Here is a 5,000-nt window from a genome sequence, read left to right as displayed (position 1 = left end):
CCTGTGTCTGTTGCAGGGAGGTGGAGAGAACAATCAACACAATAATGGTTTTCTTTCATGCCTCTTGAAGGACTCAATATTCTCTGTACTGCATTACATGTGAAAGTCGATTTATTACCCATGAACACACTACCTGTATGCTAATTCTATGTAAAAAGGTAGCTCCAGCCCTCATGATGTTGTCCAACATTTCCGCTATAAAACGGGATACAATTATTTTGGAAACATACCAAATTTGAAAAATAATTGAGAAGTTGCGCAATTACTAATCATGGAGCACAAAAAAGCCTACAGCACCTGGTATTCCCAGGCAGTCTCCCATCCAGGTACTAACTAGGCCTGACCCTGCTTAGCTTCCGAGATCGGGCACATTCAGTGTGGTGTGGCCGTAGGCTCTGGGCCTAGTGAGTTTTGTACTTTTAAGCATCTAGTCGGCTAGACCTTGCAGTTTTAAAAGGCAATTGAGAAAGGGCTCACTTCCTGAACTTGGAGCACAAAAAAGCCTACAGCACCTGGTATTCCCAGGCGGTCTCCCATCCAGGTACTAACTAGGCCTGACACTGCTTAACTTCCGAGATCAGTCGAGATCGGGTGCATTCAGTGTGGTGTGGCCGTAGGCTCTAGGAATGCTAAGAATATTACTCTTATGCATTTGCATTTAGTAAGCTAAGCCATGCAGCCACTTGCAACATGATACCACGCTCATCGCTCGATCAGGCTCGATCAGGCGAGATATATAAGACTGGTGGGCCCATTCAGGACTCCTATGTCTGGTAGGATAACTTTAATTCATCCATCCTTTGTCTGTTGCAGGGAGGTGGAGAGAACAATCAACACAATAATGGTTTTCTTTCATGCCTCTTGAAGGACTCAATATTCTCTGTACTGCATTACATGTGAAAGTCGATTTATTACCCATGAACACACTACCTGTATGCTAATTCTATGTAAAAAGGTAGCTCCAGCCCTCATGATGTTGTCCAACATTTCCGCTATAAAACGGGATACAATTATTTTGGAAACATACCAAATTTGAAAAATAATTGAGAAGTTGCGCAATTACTAATCATGGAGCACAAAAAAGCCTACAGCACCTGGTATTCCCAGGCAGTCTCCCATCCAGGTACTAACTAGGCCTGACCCTGCTTAGCTTCCGAGATCGGGCGCATTCAGTGTGGTGTGGCCGTAGGCTCTGGGCCTAGTGAGTTTTGTACTTTTAAGCATCTAGTCGGCTAGACCTTGCAGTTTTGAAAGGCAATTGTGAAATGGCTCACTTCCTGAACTTGGAGCACAAAAAAGCCTACAGCACCTGGTATTCCCAGGTGGTCTCCCATCCAGGTACTAACTAGGCCCGACACTGCTTAGCTTCCGAGATCAGACGAGATCGGGCGCAATCAGTGTGGTGTGGCCGTAGGCTCTGGGCCTAGTGAGTTTTGTACTTTTAAGCATCTAGTCAGCTAGACCTTGCAGTTTTGAAAGGCAATTGAGAAATGGCTCACTTCCTGAACTTGGAGCACAAAAAAGCCTACAGCACCTGGTATTCCCAGGCGGTCTCCCATCCAGGTACTAACGAGGCCCGACACTGCTTAGCTTCCGAGATCAGACGAGATCGGGCGCAATCAGTGTGGTGTGGCCGTAGGCTCTGGGCCTAGTGAGTTTTGTACTTTTAAGCATCTAGTCAGCTAGACCTTGCAATTTTGAAAGGCAATTGAGAAATGGCTCACTTCCTGAACTTGGAGCACAAAAAAGCCTACAGCACCTGGTATTCCCAGGTGGTCTCCCATCCAGGTACTAACTAGGCCCGACCCTGCTTAGCTTCCGAGATCGGGCGCATTCAGTGTGGTGTGGCCTTAGGCTCTGGGCCTAGTGAGCTTGTACTTTTAAGCATCTAGTCGGCTAGACCTTGCAGTTTTGAAAGGCAATTGTGAAATGGCTCACTTCCTGAACTTGGAGCACAAAAAAGCCTACAGCACCTGGTATTCCCAGGTGGTCTCCCATCCAGGTACTAACTAGGCCCGACACTGCTTAGCTTCCGAGATCAGACGAGATTGGGCGCATTCAGTGTGGTGTGGCCGTAGGCTCTGGGCCTAGTGAGTTTTGTACTTTTAAGCATCTAGTCGGCTAGACCTTGCAGTTTTGAAAGGCAATTGAGAAATGGCTCACTTCCTGAACTTGGAGTACAAAAAAGCCTACAGCACCTGGTATTCCCAGGCGGTCTCCCATCCAGGTACTAACTAGGCCCGACACTGCTTAGCTTCTGAGATCAGACGAGATCAGGCGCATTCAGTGTGGTGTGGCCGTAGGCTCTAGGCCTAGTGAGTGTTGTACTTTTAAGCATCTAGTCGGCTAGACCTTGCAGTTTTAAAAGGCAATTGAGAAAGGGCTCACTTCCTGAACTTGGAGCACAAAAAAGCCTACAGCACCTGGTATTCCCAGGCGGTCTCCCATCCAGGTACTAACTAGGCCTGACACTGCTTAACTTCCGAGATCAGACGAGATCGGGTGCATTCAGTGTGGTGTGGCCGTAGGCTCTAGGAATGCTAAGAATATTACTCTAATGCATTTGCATTTAGTAAGCTAAGCCATGCAGCCACTTGCAACTTGATACCACGCTCATCGCTCGATCAGGCTCGATCAGGCGAGATATATAAGACTGGTGGGCCCATTCAGGACTCCTATGTCTGGTAGGATAACTTTAATTCATCCATCCTGTGTCTGTTGCAGGGAGGTGGAGAGAACAATCAACACAATAATGGTTTTCTTTCATGCCTCTTGAAGGACTCAATATTCTCTGTACTGCATTACATGTGAAAGTCGATTTATTACCCATGAACACACTACCTGTATGCTAATTCTATGTAAAAAGGTAGCTCCAGCCCTCATGATGTTGTCCAACATTTCCGCTATAAAACGGGATACAATTATTTTGGAAACATACCAAATTTGAAAAATAATTGAGAAGTTGCGCAATTACTAATCATGGAGCACAAAAAAGCCTACAGCACCTGGTATTCCCAGGCAGTCTCCCATCCAGGTACTAACTAGGCCTGACCCTGCTTAGCTTCCGAGATCGGGCACATTCAGTGTGGTGTGGCCGTAGGCTCTGGGCCTAGTGAGTTTTGTACTTTTAAGCATCTAGTCGGCTAGACCTTGCAGTTTTGAAAGACAATTGTGAAATGGCTCACTTCCTGAACTTGGAGCACAAAAAAGCCTACAGCACCTGGTATTCCCAGGTGGTCTCCCATCCAGGTACTAACTAGGCCCGACACTGCTTAGCTTCCGAGATCAGACGAGATCGGGCGCAATCAGTGTGGTGTGGCCGTAGGCTCTGGGCCTAGTGAGTTTTGTACTTTTAAGCATCTAGTCAGCTAGACCTTGCAGTTTTGAAAGGCAATTGAGAAATGGCTCACTTCCTGAACTTGGAGCACAAAAAAGCCTACAGCACCTGGTATTCCCAGGCAGTCTCCCATCCAGGTACTAACGAGGCCCGACACTGCTTAGCTTCCGAGATCAGACGAGATCGGGCGCATTCAGTGTGGTGTGGCCGTAGGCTCTGGTTCTTGTGAGTTTTGTACTTTTAAGCATCTAGTCGGCTAGACCTTGCAGTTTTGAAAGGCAATTGAGAAATGGCTCACTTCCTGAACTTGGAGTACAAAAAAGCCTACAGCACCTGGTATTCCCAGGCGGTCTTCCATCCAGGTACTAACTAGGCCCGACACTGCTTAGCTTCTGAGATCAGACGAGATCAGGCACATTCAGTGTGGTGTGGCCGTAGGCTCTGGGCCTAGTGAGTTTTGTACTTTTAAGCATCTAGTCGGCTAGACCTTGCAGTTTTAAAAGGCAATTGAGAAAGGGCTCACTTCCTGAACTTGGAGCACAAAAAAGCCTACAGCACCTGGTATTCCCAGGCGGTCTCCCATCCAGGTACTAACTAGGCCCGACCCTGCTTAGCTTCCGAGATCGGGCGCATTCAGTGTGGTGTGGCCGTAGGCTCTGGGCCTAGTGAGTTTGTACTTTTAAGCATCTAGTCGGCTAGACCTTGCAGTTTTGAAAGGCAATTGTGAAATGGCTCACTTCCTGAACTTGGAGCACAAAAAAGCCTACAGCACCTGGTATTCCCAGGTGGTCTCCCATCCAGGTACTAACTAGGCCCGACACTGCTTAGCTTCCGAGATCAGACGAGATTGGGCGCATTCAGTGTGGTGTGGCCGTAGGCTCTGGGCCTAGTGAGTTTTGTACTTTTAAGCATCTAGTCGGCTAGACCTTGCAGTTTTGAAAGGCAATTGAGAAATGGCTCACTTCCTGAACTTGGAGTACAAAAAAGCCTACAGCACCTGGTATTCCCAGGCGGTCTCCCATCCAGGTACTAACTAGGCCCGACACTGCTTAGCTTCTGAGATCAGACGAGATCAGGCGCATTCAGTGTGGTGTGGCCGTAGGCTCTGGGCCTAGTGAGTGTTGTACTTTTAAGCATCTAGTCGGCTAGACCTTGCAGTTTTAAAAGGCAATTGAGAAAGGGCTCACTTCCTGAACTTGGAGCACAAAAAAGCCTACAGCACCTGGTATTCCCAGGCGGTCTCCCATCCAGGTACTAACTAGGCCTGACACTGCTTAACTTCCGAGATCAGATGAGATCGGGTGCATTCAGTGTGGTGTGGCCGTAGGCTCTAGGAATGCTAAGAATATTACTCTTATGCATTTGCATTTAGTAAGCTAAGCCATGCAGCCACTTGCAACATGATACCACGCTCATCGCTCGATCAGGCGAGATATATAAGACTGGTGGGCCCATTCAGGACTCCTATGTCTGGTAGGATAACTTTAATTCATCCATCCTGTGTCTGTTGCAGGGAGGTGGAGAGAACAATCAACACAATAATGGTTTTCTTTCATGCCTCTTGAAGGACTCAATATTCTCTGTACTGCATTACATGTGAAAGTCGATTTATTACCCATGAACACACTACCTGTATGCTAATTCTATGTAAAAAGGTAGCTCC

At 47.3% G+C, this 5,000-nt stretch overlaps 12 non-coding genes and 5 pseudogenes across 12 annotated transcripts; all 17 read right to left on the bottom strand.

The window, feature by feature from the left end:
- Nucleotides 1-285: 285 nt before the first annotated feature.
- Nucleotides 286-394, bottom strand: LOC138545922 (5S ribosomal RNA; annotated as a pseudogene).
- Nucleotides 395-500: 106 nt separating this feature from the next.
- LOC138538053 (5S ribosomal RNA) lies at nt 501-619 on the bottom strand. The gene has a single exon (XR_011286167.1). It is a non-coding gene; the product is annotated as a 5S ribosomal RNA (ribosomal RNA).
- A 463-nt stretch (nt 620-1,082) lies between these two features.
- Nucleotides 1,083-1,191, bottom strand: LOC138544882 (5S ribosomal RNA; annotated as a pseudogene).
- A 106-nt stretch (nt 1,192-1,297) lies between these two features.
- On the bottom strand, nt 1,298-1,416 carry LOC138547326 (5S ribosomal RNA). Its single transcript, XR_011291170.1, has one exon. It is a non-coding gene; the product is annotated as a 5S ribosomal RNA (ribosomal RNA).
- A 106-nt stretch (nt 1,417-1,522) lies between these two features.
- LOC138536816 (5S ribosomal RNA) lies at nt 1,523-1,641 on the bottom strand. The gene has a single exon (XR_011284978.1). It is a non-coding gene; the product is annotated as a 5S ribosomal RNA (ribosomal RNA).
- Nucleotides 1,642-1,747: 106 nt separating this feature from the next.
- LOC138544184 (5S ribosomal RNA) lies at nt 1,748-1,856 on the bottom strand (annotated as a pseudogene).
- Nucleotides 1,857-1,961: 105 nt separating this feature from the next.
- LOC138537661 (5S ribosomal RNA) lies at nt 1,962-2,080 on the bottom strand. Its single transcript, XR_011285790.1, has one exon. It is a non-coding gene; the product is annotated as a 5S ribosomal RNA (ribosomal RNA).
- Nucleotides 2,081-2,186: 106 nt separating this feature from the next.
- Nucleotides 2,187-2,305, bottom strand: LOC138538667 (5S ribosomal RNA). Its single transcript, XR_011286758.1, has one exon. It is a non-coding gene; the product is annotated as a 5S ribosomal RNA (ribosomal RNA).
- A 106-nt stretch (nt 2,306-2,411) lies between these two features.
- Nucleotides 2,412-2,530, bottom strand: LOC138548666 (5S ribosomal RNA). The gene has a single exon (XR_011292459.1). It is a non-coding gene; the product is annotated as a 5S ribosomal RNA (ribosomal RNA).
- A 463-nt stretch (nt 2,531-2,993) lies between these two features.
- Nucleotides 2,994-3,102, bottom strand: LOC138545920 (5S ribosomal RNA; annotated as a pseudogene).
- Nucleotides 3,103-3,208: 106 nt separating this feature from the next.
- LOC138547324 (5S ribosomal RNA) lies at nt 3,209-3,327 on the bottom strand. Its single transcript, XR_011291168.1, has one exon. It is a non-coding gene; the product is annotated as a 5S ribosomal RNA (ribosomal RNA).
- A 106-nt stretch (nt 3,328-3,433) lies between these two features.
- Nucleotides 3,434-3,552, bottom strand: LOC138540441 (5S ribosomal RNA). The gene has a single exon (XR_011288488.1). It is a non-coding gene; the product is annotated as a 5S ribosomal RNA (ribosomal RNA).
- Nucleotides 3,553-3,658: 106 nt separating this feature from the next.
- LOC138539290 (5S ribosomal RNA) lies at nt 3,659-3,777 on the bottom strand. The gene has a single exon (XR_011287361.1). It is a non-coding gene; the product is annotated as a 5S ribosomal RNA (ribosomal RNA).
- A 106-nt stretch (nt 3,778-3,883) lies between these two features.
- On the bottom strand, nt 3,884-3,992 carry LOC138542817 (5S ribosomal RNA; annotated as a pseudogene).
- Nucleotides 3,993-4,097: 105 nt separating this feature from the next.
- On the bottom strand, nt 4,098-4,216 carry LOC138537660 (5S ribosomal RNA). Its single transcript, XR_011285789.1, has one exon. It is a non-coding gene; the product is annotated as a 5S ribosomal RNA (ribosomal RNA).
- A 106-nt stretch (nt 4,217-4,322) lies between these two features.
- Nucleotides 4,323-4,441, bottom strand: LOC138538656 (5S ribosomal RNA). The gene has a single exon (XR_011286747.1). It is a non-coding gene; the product is annotated as a 5S ribosomal RNA (ribosomal RNA).
- A 106-nt stretch (nt 4,442-4,547) lies between these two features.
- LOC138538085 (5S ribosomal RNA) lies at nt 4,548-4,666 on the bottom strand. The gene has a single exon (XR_011286198.1). It is a non-coding gene; the product is annotated as a 5S ribosomal RNA (ribosomal RNA).
- Nucleotides 4,667-5,000: the final 334 nt, after the last annotated feature.

This window comes from Ambystoma mexicanum, unplaced genomic scaffold, assembly GCF_040938575.1.
Source record: "Ambystoma mexicanum isolate Mex_15411 unplaced genomic scaffold, UKY_AmexF1_1 Mex_scaf10, whole genome shotgun sequence".
Lineage (NCBI taxonomy): Eukaryota > Metazoa > Chordata > Amphibia > Caudata > Ambystomatidae > Ambystoma > Ambystoma mexicanum.
Note: the sequence above shows the minus strand (reverse complement) of the source record. Positions and strands in the feature narration are given on the sequence as shown.